This window comes from Equus caballus, chromosome 5 (assembly GCF_041296265.1).
Source record: "Equus caballus isolate H_3958 breed thoroughbred chromosome 5, TB-T2T, whole genome shotgun sequence".
Lineage (NCBI taxonomy): Eukaryota > Metazoa > Chordata > Mammalia > Perissodactyla > Equidae > Equus > Equus caballus.
In genome coordinates this window covers 16,202,373-16,214,807 of record NC_091688.1, presented here as the reverse complement: position 1 = coordinate 16,214,807, position 12,435 = coordinate 16,202,373, and the positions used below count along the sequence as shown (strand labels likewise).

At 42.4% G+C, this 12,435-nt stretch overlaps 1 protein-coding gene across 2 annotated transcripts in view; it reads right to left on the bottom strand.

Annotated features, from left to right (window-relative positions):
* CACNA1E (calcium voltage-gated channel subunit alpha1 E) overlaps positions 1–12,435 on the bottom strand; it is a 475,091-nt gene that overhangs the window by 95,519 nt on the left and 367,137 nt on the right. The gene's annotated exons all lie outside the window — the stretch shown is intronic.

Sequence of the window (12,435 nt, the reverse complement as noted above, 5' to 3'; positions counted from 1 at the left end):
AGCCCACCAGGGTCATGCTCTAACCACAGCACACTTCTCACTCTTCTGGAAAATGCAGTGCGGGCTCTCAAGGCTTAGTTCACACTGTGTCTCTGCCTGGAAATCCCCTCTTAAATGCCTGAGTCTGTCAAAATCCTTCTTCAAGGCCAGGTTGAAATGTCACCTCTTCTGTTTAGCTTTCCCCTCCTCTCTCTCCCCCGTGCCCTGTCTTCTGGCCTCCACTCTACCTTCCCTCTGTCTCTTTACAGCTCATCTTACAGCCAGACCTTTATTTTGGTGAGCTGTACATGTCACTGTCTCTCCCTCTATGTGAGCTTTCCATGAAAACATTCTGTATCCTACTCAACTTTATATCTTCCTGGTCTAGACTAGGCCTAGCCTATGGTGTATGTTCAACAGATTTTTTAATTTGTTTTTTAATTAAAAATATGCGAGCTAACTTGGTGAGCATCCTGATAGCTCTGCCCTGGTTCCCAAAGGTTAAATGAAGGAGCGCTCCATCTCTGCACTGACCCAAAGGGAGCCAGGTGAACTAGTGGGAATGCAGTAGTTGCCAGGTAACTCCTGGACATGGTCACCACTGTTTCTCTTTGTTTGGATCCCCTAAAATCTCTGTCCAGTTAGTCTATGAAGTATGCGTGTGGCAGCTCCCTCTGGTCCCCAGAACGAACACGTAGCTTGATTTCTGGTGAGAGAGGCCAATAAACCCCAGTCTAACTTCCCTGTGTATTTGGAAGTTTCCCGGTTCCAACCTCACCAGCTGGCTTCCTTGCTCTCCTCTGCCATTGCAGACCCTGTTTCCTCCCACCCTCCCACCTGGCCTCTTCACTGGGGCTCACAAGCCTAGAGCCCAGCAAATCTGGCCTGATGTTTTAAAGAAGCCTCTTGGCTAAAAGAAGTAAAGCAAACAATGTGTACAGTGGGGACACTTCCTAAGTGCCCAGGACTTCTCCCTTTGACTAGTCTGCAGGCTCCATGAGGCCATGCAGAGCCTGCATCATATAACATTCCAACAAGGACCTAGGGAATTTAATCCAAGGCCGAGTAATACAGTAGATTCCATAGATTATGGAAATAAAATATTAAGAACAGTTAATAGTCATATAACACATTTGTGAAAATTTTAATTTACAAATCACTTTCATATAAACTATTTCATTTATATTTGCAAAAACTCTGGGAGATTCAGAAAGGTTACTTGCCCAACATCACCCAATTAGCAGGAGGCAGAACCTGAATTCAAACTAATGTCTTCTGATTCCACGTTAAGTGCTGTTTGCATAATGCCTCAGCTGTCTTCCATGCGGTCTAGAAGTCAACATTTAACATCTACAAAAGGGATTTAGTTTCAGCCCAGGCTGAGGCAAATAAAGATATAACAACAGAGTTTTGTGTTTTTTCTAAAACAATAAAAATCCATTGTTCTGTGTTGGGTTAACAAAGACCTAGAATAAAACTCACAGTATTAGTCAAGCTAGTGATATACTGCTTGATTTTTGCATCCATATCATAGTCACCACTTATGCACATGCATACTGCATTCTGGAGCAAATAGGGATAAACAGGATTCAGCTCCACTACCCGCCAAAAATAAGTAACTATTCTAACCTTAGATTCAACAAGCCCGCCAGTCTCGTGAGCATATATGTAGCCAGACCTAGGAAAAGGAAGCGTGTTCCTCCCACTGGTCCCCCTCTCTACCCTGAGTACCTGAGTACTCTCTCCTCTTCACAGAGGATCCTGAGGTTATTCAGATGATGATGCTTTTGCAAAGATAAAGCATATGACAGTTACCTCACTTAGTCATTCAGGTAAGCACTGCCAAAATTCCCATTGAAAGGTACCCCAAAGGCTGGCCCTATGAATACCTCAATTTATCCACTTCCTTGGATCAAGGAACGGGAAGTTTAAAAGGAGGAAATCTGGCTTACAGAACAGTGTGCATGCCCCCTAAGCCCTCTTGGCTTTAGCCTGTGGCTTAAGGTAAGAGGATGAGTAATCAGCTCCCTTTCATTTGCTCCATCCAGTGTTTCTACACCCACAGATGTAACAGAACTCCAGATGGGATGCATCTCGCTTTCAGAATTCCAAAGTAGGGGAACAAAAATAAATCCCCCTGTGATGTAGCATAAATACTGGGCATCTCAAGGCTAGGCAATCCAGGTAACCTCTGCTGCTAATGAACTGAATGAACTGGGCAGTAACCTCTCTGTCTCAGTTTCCTCATCAGTCAGTGTTGGCATTAGGACACAGAAACCCTCTGCTCATAGCCAGAGGCAGGAATAAATCTGGTTTACTCTAGGAGTCCTGACTGAATTCTTGTAAGAGACTGTAAAATGATAAAAATCCAAGGAAAAGGCAACCTATGGAGTGAAAAGGCAACCTATGGAAAGGGAGAAAATATTTTGCAAATCATACACCTGATGAGAGGTTAATATCCAAAATACATAAAGAACTCATAAAACTCAATAGTAAAAAACACCAAGCAATTCAATTAAAAAATGGGCAGAAGAACTGAATAGACGTTTTTCCAAAGAAGACATACAAATGGCCAACAGTTACATGAAAAGGTGCTCAATTTCACTAATCATCAGGGAAATGCAAAATCAAAGTACAATGAGATATTACTTCACACCTGTTAGAATGGCTTTCATCAAAAAGACAAGTGATAACAAGTGTTGGTGAGGATGTGGAGAAAACAGAAGCCTTTTGCACCGTTGGTGGGAATGTAAATTGGTGCAGCCACTAAGGAAAACAGTATGGAGGTTCTTCAAAAAATTAAAAACAGAACTACTATAAGATCGAGGAATTCCACTTCTGCGTATACATCTGAAGGAAGCAAAATCACAACCTCAAAGAGATTCTGTACCCCGTGTTCACTGCACCATTATTTACAATAGCCAAGACTTGAAAACAACCTAAGCGTCCATCAACAGATGAATGGATACAGATATATATACTCAATGGAATATTATTCAGCCATAAAAAAGAAGGAAATCCTGCCGTTTGGGACAATATGGATGGACCTTAAGGGCATTATGCTAAGTAAAATAAGTCAGACAGAGAAAGAAAATACTGTATGATCTTACTTATTTCTGGAATCTAAAAAAACTGAAGTCATAGAAACAGAGAACAGATTGATGGTTACCGGAGGTGGGGGATGGGGGATTGAGGAAATGGGTGAAGACACAAATTTCCAGTTATAAGATAAGTCAGTTCTGGGGTTAAAACATGGTGATTATAGTTAACAATACTGTATTTCTATATTTGAAAGTTACTAAGAGAGTAGATCTTAAAAATTCTCATCACAAGACAGAAAATTTGTAACCATGTGAGGTGATGGATGTTAACTAAACCTACTGTGCTAATCATGCACAATATATACATATATCAAATCATTATGTTGTATACCTTAAGCTAATACAACGCTGTATGTCGATCATATCTCAATAAAACTGGGGGTAAAAAACAAATTGTGTTTCATTGTAGATATACTTCTTACCCAATTCTGTTATCCATAATTTTTCACTGCTTTTTTTTCCTGGGAGGATAACCTGCGGTTGCTCTCCTGACACAGCTCTCACACAGATGTAAGGAAGGTGAGCTGGAGTTGAGCATGGATGAGTCTATATTCTAGTTGTCACGTGTGTACGCAAGGTTTGGGTTTCTAAATTTCAGTGATGGAAACTAAGAAGGCGGCTGATCTCCTTGTACTGCATAGTTTACTACAATTTTCTTCTTTCATCCAGTTAGTGAATTTACATTTGTGACTACTTTTGTTTTCCAGCAGATTACAGGAGAGGCATAATTTGTAAAAATCAACTATTCATACATAGCCAATTCTATATTGTTCACAAGTAGATGGAATTGAAGAATTATGTAGATAATCTCAGACAAGACATAAACACCCAAAATATTTATCAGGTGTGCCTGGGAGGGGTATGTCACAGTTGTCTTTCAAATCATATTTATGTTAATATTAAAACTGATTTATATTTTATGAACTTATGGACCTGTAAGGAAGCCATCGACACACATAATTCACAAAGTGGCTAATCTGTACATTAATAAATTACAGTGACTGGTTTTAGCCCATGGGGTGATGGGAGGAGCTTTGGTCATTAACATTAACATTGCCAGAATTTATCATGAGCTGACTACTCCTGGGAATTAGAAGTGAAGTTCACTGAAGCCTTGCTCCAGCCTGAAATTCCTGCCCACGTTGCGTCATCTCAGAGTCACAGGGCACCTGGACAGGTATCCCTACATTTCTCTAGTGAGGAAGATATTCTGGAAGGTTTGCTGTGACAGGAAATGCTCTGTTGGAGGACTTTTTGGCTCCTGCTTTGGCCTCCAGCTCCAGACCCCTCCTCCTGATTCTGTACATACAGGGAGCTCGGTTTACTGATCCAAGGCTCTCACTGCTGTCATGGCAACCAAAAGGCAGACAAAGCCCGCCAGGATGGGCTGGCCTGTGTGACTCAAAGATCTGTTTACCCACACTCCTGTACACACTTGTACACTTCATCACACACACACACTGGCACAGATACACACATGCTCACATTGGCACACAGCAGCATATGTAGACAGACTTTGCCAAGAACACAAATGGCCACATGGTCATATTCCTATTAATCTTCAGAGCCCATATTTCCAAAGTGCTTCACAGTCCCCAAGGGAACCTTGACAGTGTTCCTGTAAGACGTTTGCTTCAGGAGGGAGCAATTTGGGTTAGACATCAAGAAAAACCTCTCTGACCCTAAATGTTCGGAAACTAACAGAGAAATTGGGGGAAGTCAGATAGGCAATTGTGTGCTGGCAGTGGTTTAATTTCAGTCTCATTGGAAAACAGGCCGGGGGATGGGGCATAAAACAGCTTTTCAGTGTTCTTATGAGCATAGGGAAGCTTTGCTCCCATTTTTCAAAGGAGCAAACACAGCCCAGAGAAGGTAAACACCTTACTGAAGGTCACATAGTTCCAGAAAGGATTTAAGGTGACTTAGGTTGTCAATAAATAAAGGCCAAAACAGCACCCAGTCCTCTAAATGCCATCCAGTGTTGACTCTAATAAGCAGGATGGATGGGCATCCAAGAGGGTGAGGGACGTATTAACTCAGGCACCGCATCGTATTGTCTCACTCCTTAGAGATCAGGGGCTTTGGGAGGGCTCCTCTGACGAGCAGAAGTCCTTCCCTAAAGCAAATAAATGGCCTTACACAGAGCACCGTATCCCACCCCCACTCCTCCACCCTCACCCACAGCAATGAAAGAAAGGCCATGGGTCTCACAGGCCAGAATGTCAGGCAGGGAGGACCTGACAAATGGCCTCTCCAAGCCTGGCCTTTTATATGCAAGAAAACCAAGGCACAGAGAGGTCAGACAGCTTGCTGGCCCAAGGCCTACAGTCCATGGTGGCTGACCAGGAGCATCCCTTCCCTCTCCAGGTTCCAAAGCCAATGCCATTCCACATCTTCAAGACATTTCAGTCCCAAGAACTCAGAGGCAGATTATTTCACCACCTCAGGGAATGCATGATCTTTTTTTTCTCTCGCTCTTCTTGTCATTGAGATCTTGTTTACTTATTTGTTTGAGTAGATGCAAGGCAAAGCCTGGCAATTCACATAATAAATGATGTGGGATAATGAAGGAGCTGGAGTATGTTTCCTGTTTCCCTTTTCAACTTTGAAGTTGGTGGAAATCAGACTGTTAAAGCACAATGATTAAAAGCTCTGGACGTGGACCAAACTGGGTTTGAATCCTGGCTCCATCAGGGTATGATTTGGGGCAAGTTCTTAACCTCCAAGTCTCAGGTTCCTCATTTGTAAAATAGGAATAAACGCCATACCTGTCCCAAAATTGTGTAAGGATTAAATTAAGTAATAGATGGAAAGTGAAAAGTATAGTATCCAGCAGAGAGTGGACGTTCCAAGTACCAATTTTAAGTGTTACTGACACCCCTGAGAATGTAGCAAACACACATAACCTCTTATCAAGGCCTTCATCTATAGATATATATTCATTCTGCTTCTAAATGTAATTTATTGACTGCCTGCTACGTGGTGGGCATTGTTGTAGAAAATGGGGATACAGCAGCAAACATAAAAGCAAAAATCCTTGCCCCCAGGGAGCTTACATTCTAGAGGAAGAGACAGACAATAACCAAGATAAATTAGGGCAATGTAAAGTATGTTATATACTGACAAGTGCTAAGGGAAAAATAACGCCTAGAAGAGGAATAGCAAGTATGAGGAAGGGGTCTGGAATTCGGGGTAGAGTGGTCAGGGAAGGCCTCACTGAGAAGACTTGAGAAATGACAGGATAGATGTGAGGGAATGAGCCAAGGAGATATCTGAAGGAGAGCATTCCAGGGGGGGCAACAGCCAAGGCAGAGCTGTGGGGCAGGAACATGCTGTAGGAGCTTTTGAAGAGCAGAAAGGGGTCAACATGGATGGAGTGGACTGAACGAATGGAAAACAAATGAAGTGAGGTCAGCGGGGGTAACAGGTCGCACAGAGGTAGAGGGGTAGACCAAGCAGGGCCTTTGAGGCCCTATAACAATTTGACTTTTACTTGATGTGATATGGAAACCATCGGAGGAGTTGCAGTAGAGGAGCCAAAAATGTGATTTGAGTTTTCAAAGAATGTCTCTGGTTGCCCTGTTGAGAACAGGAACAGGCTGAGGAAGGCTAAAGGTGGAAACAAGGAGACCTTCTAGGTTATTTCCAGATCATAGCTGCCTTGGCCAGAGTGGTGGGAGTGGGGATACTGAGAAATATCAGGGTTCTGTGTATATTGTGAAGGGGAGAGCTAAGAGGACTTGCTGACACCTTGAATGTGGAGCATAAGAGAGATGGGAGTCAAAGGTGACCCCAAGGTTTTTTAGCTTAAGCAACTAGAAGGATGGAGTTCAATTAACAGATGGAAAAATACTGGAAAGAGTGGTGTCTGGGGGAAGATGGGGAGTTTAGCTGCATATGTAAGTCAGCTAGACATCCTGACACATTTATATTAAAGATCACTAAGCCCAACAGCACCAGTTCTCTGTTATCCACATAAGATGTGCCAGCTGCTTCAAGGATTATCTGCTGTGAATGAAACAGAGTCATCCTATACTGTCTCTCCAATACCCTTCCTTCTTCTCCCCTGCTGGCATGTGCTAGAAAGACATTAACTAATTTTTGAGCAAAATATAATCAAGAAGTTGCTGTTGCTATTGCTGCAAATAAAATTCAAAATGAAACAAAACAACCCCCTCCCCCAAATATTCTTGAATTCTGCACCATTTCAAACACTTGCTCATTTCCTTCCATCAGCAGGGATGACCAAGGGACAGTGTGCACAGTGAACACTGAAAAGTTACGAGTTCTCACATGCTTGTCCTTACAACCTTTTAAGAATGGAACTAGGGGACCACGCTTTCACTCTTATCAGAAAAATAAAGGCATAAAGAATCAACGTGACTAGTGAAAGACAAGGAGTTACAAAGCGGAATTCAGATCTCTCGATTCCGTTGAATTACCTACCAGTCTGTGCCACCTCGTTTTAGCACACAGACACTATCAAGGCACAAACTCAGGGGCACACATGTCGTGTTCTCTCTCCTATGCATATATAATAGTGTATGTTTCAGTCACAATATTTCAGTGGGTTCAAAGCCTATAGTGCAGGAAGAATGAGCCCTGGGGAGGTAAGAGCATTTCATATTCTTCTCTCTCCCCCACTTCCACCCCCCCACAGCATTCTAATTACAGTATGAAAGAAGCATCTTGACAGAGAACAAATGGCTGTGTTCTTTTAAAAGACACTTTTGGCACTCCTCTGAGAAGCTGCAGGGGTAGGTGGCCCCCCCCCCCCCCCCCACGCCAAAAGGTTCTGAGGCGCCTGAGGAGTGGGTGTGTCAGTGTTCAAGGGAGTGACAGAGTTTATTACCAAGTTGGGTCATTATACACTTAACATGGTGTGAGCATTTTTTTTTCCTCTGTAAAAAACTTTCAATTTCCCAGAATCCTTTGTTTGATATCTCCAGATAGTTTAAACATTAAAGATTCCTCTCAGGAAGGTAAAATCTTCCTGGTTCAGCATCAAAAGATTCTTCCCTGTCAAAACAAGCCCTTTCTTCTGCTTTGGAATGGACGTGTGCAACCAAACAGAAGGCCCAGAGCTGACGGAACAGGAATGGTGGAGAGTGAGGAGCGGAGCAGAAATTTGAAGGAAAAACGGGCCAGAGAGAACCTGATGAGGAGAGAGGCCTGAAGGGAGGGGAAGAAAGTTTGGAGACTTGGTCAAGGCTAAGGCACCAAACACGAGCTCACCACACAGAAAGGCTTTCCCCTCTCTGCCCTTCAAAACGTCTCCACAATGGGATACACAGGCATTTTCATTCATACATCCACTCATTCATATCTTCAGGGTATATCAGAAAGCCCCTCAAACTTAGTTCCATTTTTCAGACAGAACCTCAAGGCTCAGAACAGCAACCTGACTTGCCCAAATCACACAGTCTATACCAGAAGCAGCTGTACCTCAACCATTTTCGCTCCTTGTACTGTCCACTCCCTTGTTGGCGACCCTTTCATGCTATAATAAACTCGGTGAGGGCAGGAGCTGTGCTGAATTGTTCTTGTTCAGTGTTATACCCATAGTCCCAGCACCGACTGGCTGCTCAAGAAATGTTTGCCAAGTGAATGAACTGCACCACACGCTAGAGGCAACCACTGGCAAAGGGAGTTTGGGATGGATTTTGAAACAAGAGGAGAGAATGGATCCAGATGAGTGAGGCATGTGCCCTGTGTCTCAGTCCTGAAGAGGTGTGGGTCCTGGACGTGTAGAGTCAACAGGGGTGGGGGGTGCCCATGGATCTCTGACTCCAGCTTATTCTTCCAGGAGAGGCTTCTGCTCTTAGGCTTCCCTGGTTTGCTTCTCCGTAATCTCCCTTGTTTCTTCTGTAAACATTGGAGTGCCCCAGGGCCCAGGCCTAGGTCCTTGCCTCTAGCCATTCTCCCTCTAGGTGATCTCATACAGGCCCATGGTGTCAACATCATCTCTATGCTAAAGACTAACAAATGTATATCTCCAACCCCAATTCACCAGTGAGCTCCAAACCCATTCATGCAACTGTCTACCTGATATCAGCCACTTGGACGTCAAACAGGCATCTAAAACTTAACATGGCCAAAATAGATTTTTTTTATTTCTCCTCCAAACTGCTCCTCCTCTGGTCTCTCCCATCTCAGAAAATAATACCATTCAAGCTAGGAGTCATTTTCAATTCTTCCCTTTCTCTCGTTGCAAACCCAATCCAATCCATAAGCGACTGCTGGCAGTCTTACCACCTTCTGTCCAACTCCATGACTATCACTCAAGTCCAGGCTCCTCTGGTCTTTTGCTTGGATGCTTCCGTCTCCAGTAGCCCACAACAGCCTCCCTAACTGACTTCTTGTTTCCACCTTTGTCCCAATCCCAAGGACTGACTTTTTAAATACAAAATAAGTCATGTTACCCGACCTGCTTAAGACTCCTGGCTTCTGTTGTTAAAATCCAAACTTCTAACTATAGTCTACAAGACATGGCTCTGACCCTTGTCTGTCTCCCTGACTTCAGGAGGCCTTCCCTGCCCCAGAATCAAAATTAATAATCCCACTATTAATTCCATTAATAACAATTGTCACTAAAAGATGATCTTGTTCATCTATTTGGATTTTTTGTCTTTCCACAAGAATGGAAGTTATATGAAGAAAGAGTCTCTTCTCTCATGTTCACCTCAGTGCTCAGAACAGTGCCTGGTACCTAGAAGGAATCCAACAAATATTTGTTGCATGAGTGAATAAAGGTAACAGAACATTCAGAATTATATAGTCTTTCCTCTGGAGGTTAAGTCCCCTCCATGAGTCATGACCACTGCAGATCCTATTGACTACTTGTGCGGTCAATTCCTCTACCTCCAAGAACTAATTCTCAACCAAGCCAATCTGAAAATGAGCTATGCACCTTTTCTTTCACACTTTATGTGAACTTTCAAAACCACTCCAAAGCTGTAAAGTGTGATCACGGCAGGCAATTCTTTAGTATATTCAGCTTAAATATTTTCTGCTGCATTTGAGACCTTATCCCTTTGTAGTCTCACTTAAATTGATGGTTATCTTTTATTTAGAAGTCTTTCTCTAATTGAGGATATTTAATAAATCACCAACTTCTTTAGTCTGTCTTACAGTTAACCTAAGTTTTTCATTAAAATTCAATTAATTATTACCTCCTTGAAAACTTCAATGTCTTTTAGAGACAAACGCTACAAAAGCAGGTGGTGTACAAGCAAAGATGTTCTCCCTGAAAGGCTGGCATGCGGTGGACATTAGTGCTTAGGACTATTGTAGGCTATGCACTTTCCAGCGAGGGCTGCACAACAATAAATACACATCTAAAGTAACAAGATGTCAGGAAAGATACTTAAACATGTAGTAGAGTAAAAAAGAACTGTATCTGCACTCAATACACCTGGCTTTGAATCGCAGACCACAGGGAAGTCATTTAACCCCTCTGAGGCTCGATTTCCTAATAAATGGCATTGATAAAAATACCAACCTCTGTGCGCTGTTGTGTCAAGGGGCTCACAAGAGCAAAGGCACCAATCTTGGTGTCTCACATGGTTAAGTCTCAAATATGCAAGTTGAATCCGAATCTGAAGCCCCAAAGTAGCTGGTTCTCTTAAAGTCCAAAGATCTGTGAGTGGATGACTCTTGCTATTTTATCCCCTTGGGATATTAACTCAAAACACCTATTTGGGTCAAGGACAATATAAATCAACACCAGAAAGGAAAGAATATCAGTGAGGTTTAGAGAGGAGGAAAGTACATCTTTTGACAAAGTCTATGATACTGAACATTTGAAGCCTATTTGACTACTTCTCAATTCTAACTGCTCTCTTCATAGATTTCTGGATAACTCTGCCTCCTTCAGAAGAAGTCACTTTTGCATAGGGCTTTTAGATGAGGATTTCCTTCAGAGAAGACTTTCTAGAGTTTGGAGCGATCAGGGACATGTGTGTAAATGAACGCATTAGGGACAGAGCTGACAGTTTGGGCCGCAACCCCCACCCCAGCATAGCCTTCTAAGAACTTCCAAGGCCCTTCCCTTACCAAAGTCTACCCTTATGTATTTATAGCTATCAGTAGATCTACTCATCACGGAGCAGTGGTACTCAAAGTGTGGGCCACGGACCCATGCCCATCTGCACACTGCTACTAGTTCATGATACGATAAACTCAGAAATTCAAAGTGCTTAGTAACTTCTCTAACAATTTGGCAGATATTTTATTTCTATTGACTTTAACAATAAAAATTGAGGGCTTATATTTTATATCTCTTTGCATTTATTTCTTTTCTATGGCAATCCATTCTGGTTGCAACTGCATTTCACGAAAGTCTCAGTACACACTAGACTGGGAACATTACAAAGGGATTCTTCACCACAGATAGATGGAGAAGCACTATCTGAAGCAAAACCATTTCTTTGCAGCTTGAAGATGTGGTATTGAGATCATCATACTAATTACCATTTATTCTGTGTTTATGATGTACCAGAAACTCTGCTAAATGTTTTATAAGCACTCTATCATTTAAGATTCACAAAATACATGATATCATCTCATTTTTAAAAAGAGGTCAGAGGATGTTAAAAAATCTGTTCAAGATTATAAAATGAAGAGCCACAGAACCAATATTCTTCTGACCACAAATAGGTCTAGAGAGGCAAATGAGAAGGCAGGAGGGAGGCCTGTGCCGCGTAAGGCCCTTAAAACTATATTGGCAGCATTTTGCCACATCTTTTCAATGTTCCTTTCCCTTCTTTCTGTCTGTGTGCCCTCCTCCTCCGCTTTCTGTTTTTCTTCTTTTTCATCCTTTTCTGTCTTCCCTTCTGCCTCTCATCCCCAAGCATGGGCTCAGCCAAAAGGCTAGGACCTGAGGTCACAAAAGCCCATGAACTCCATGACAGGATGTCCCTGCTCTGTGCAGTTGGAAGGATGAAGCCATAAGGAGGCATTAAATTCACATTCTCATTGTGCGCAGGAAGTAGGAAATTGGCATTGTCCTTTTATTATCAAACGGTAGTTAAGAGAAATGGATTCTCATTAACAGCACCAATTTTCAATAGCATAAATAATAGCTATATCCTTTTGGAAGCAAACATGCTCTGCTAACAAACTCAAATCATTTTTTTTTTTAGATATCTTGCATCCAAGTATTACAATGAATTCTAACTTTAAGTTAAAATATCACTTCTTTCCAAATCTTCACTCTTACCTGAAAATATGTCTTACCTGAAAACATTATCTGTCCATACACGTGGCTACATCCACAGTCATGAAAAGGCACACACATACGTATGGGTACACACATACACACGTATACAGCCACAGCCTTACTCACAGGAAGGCT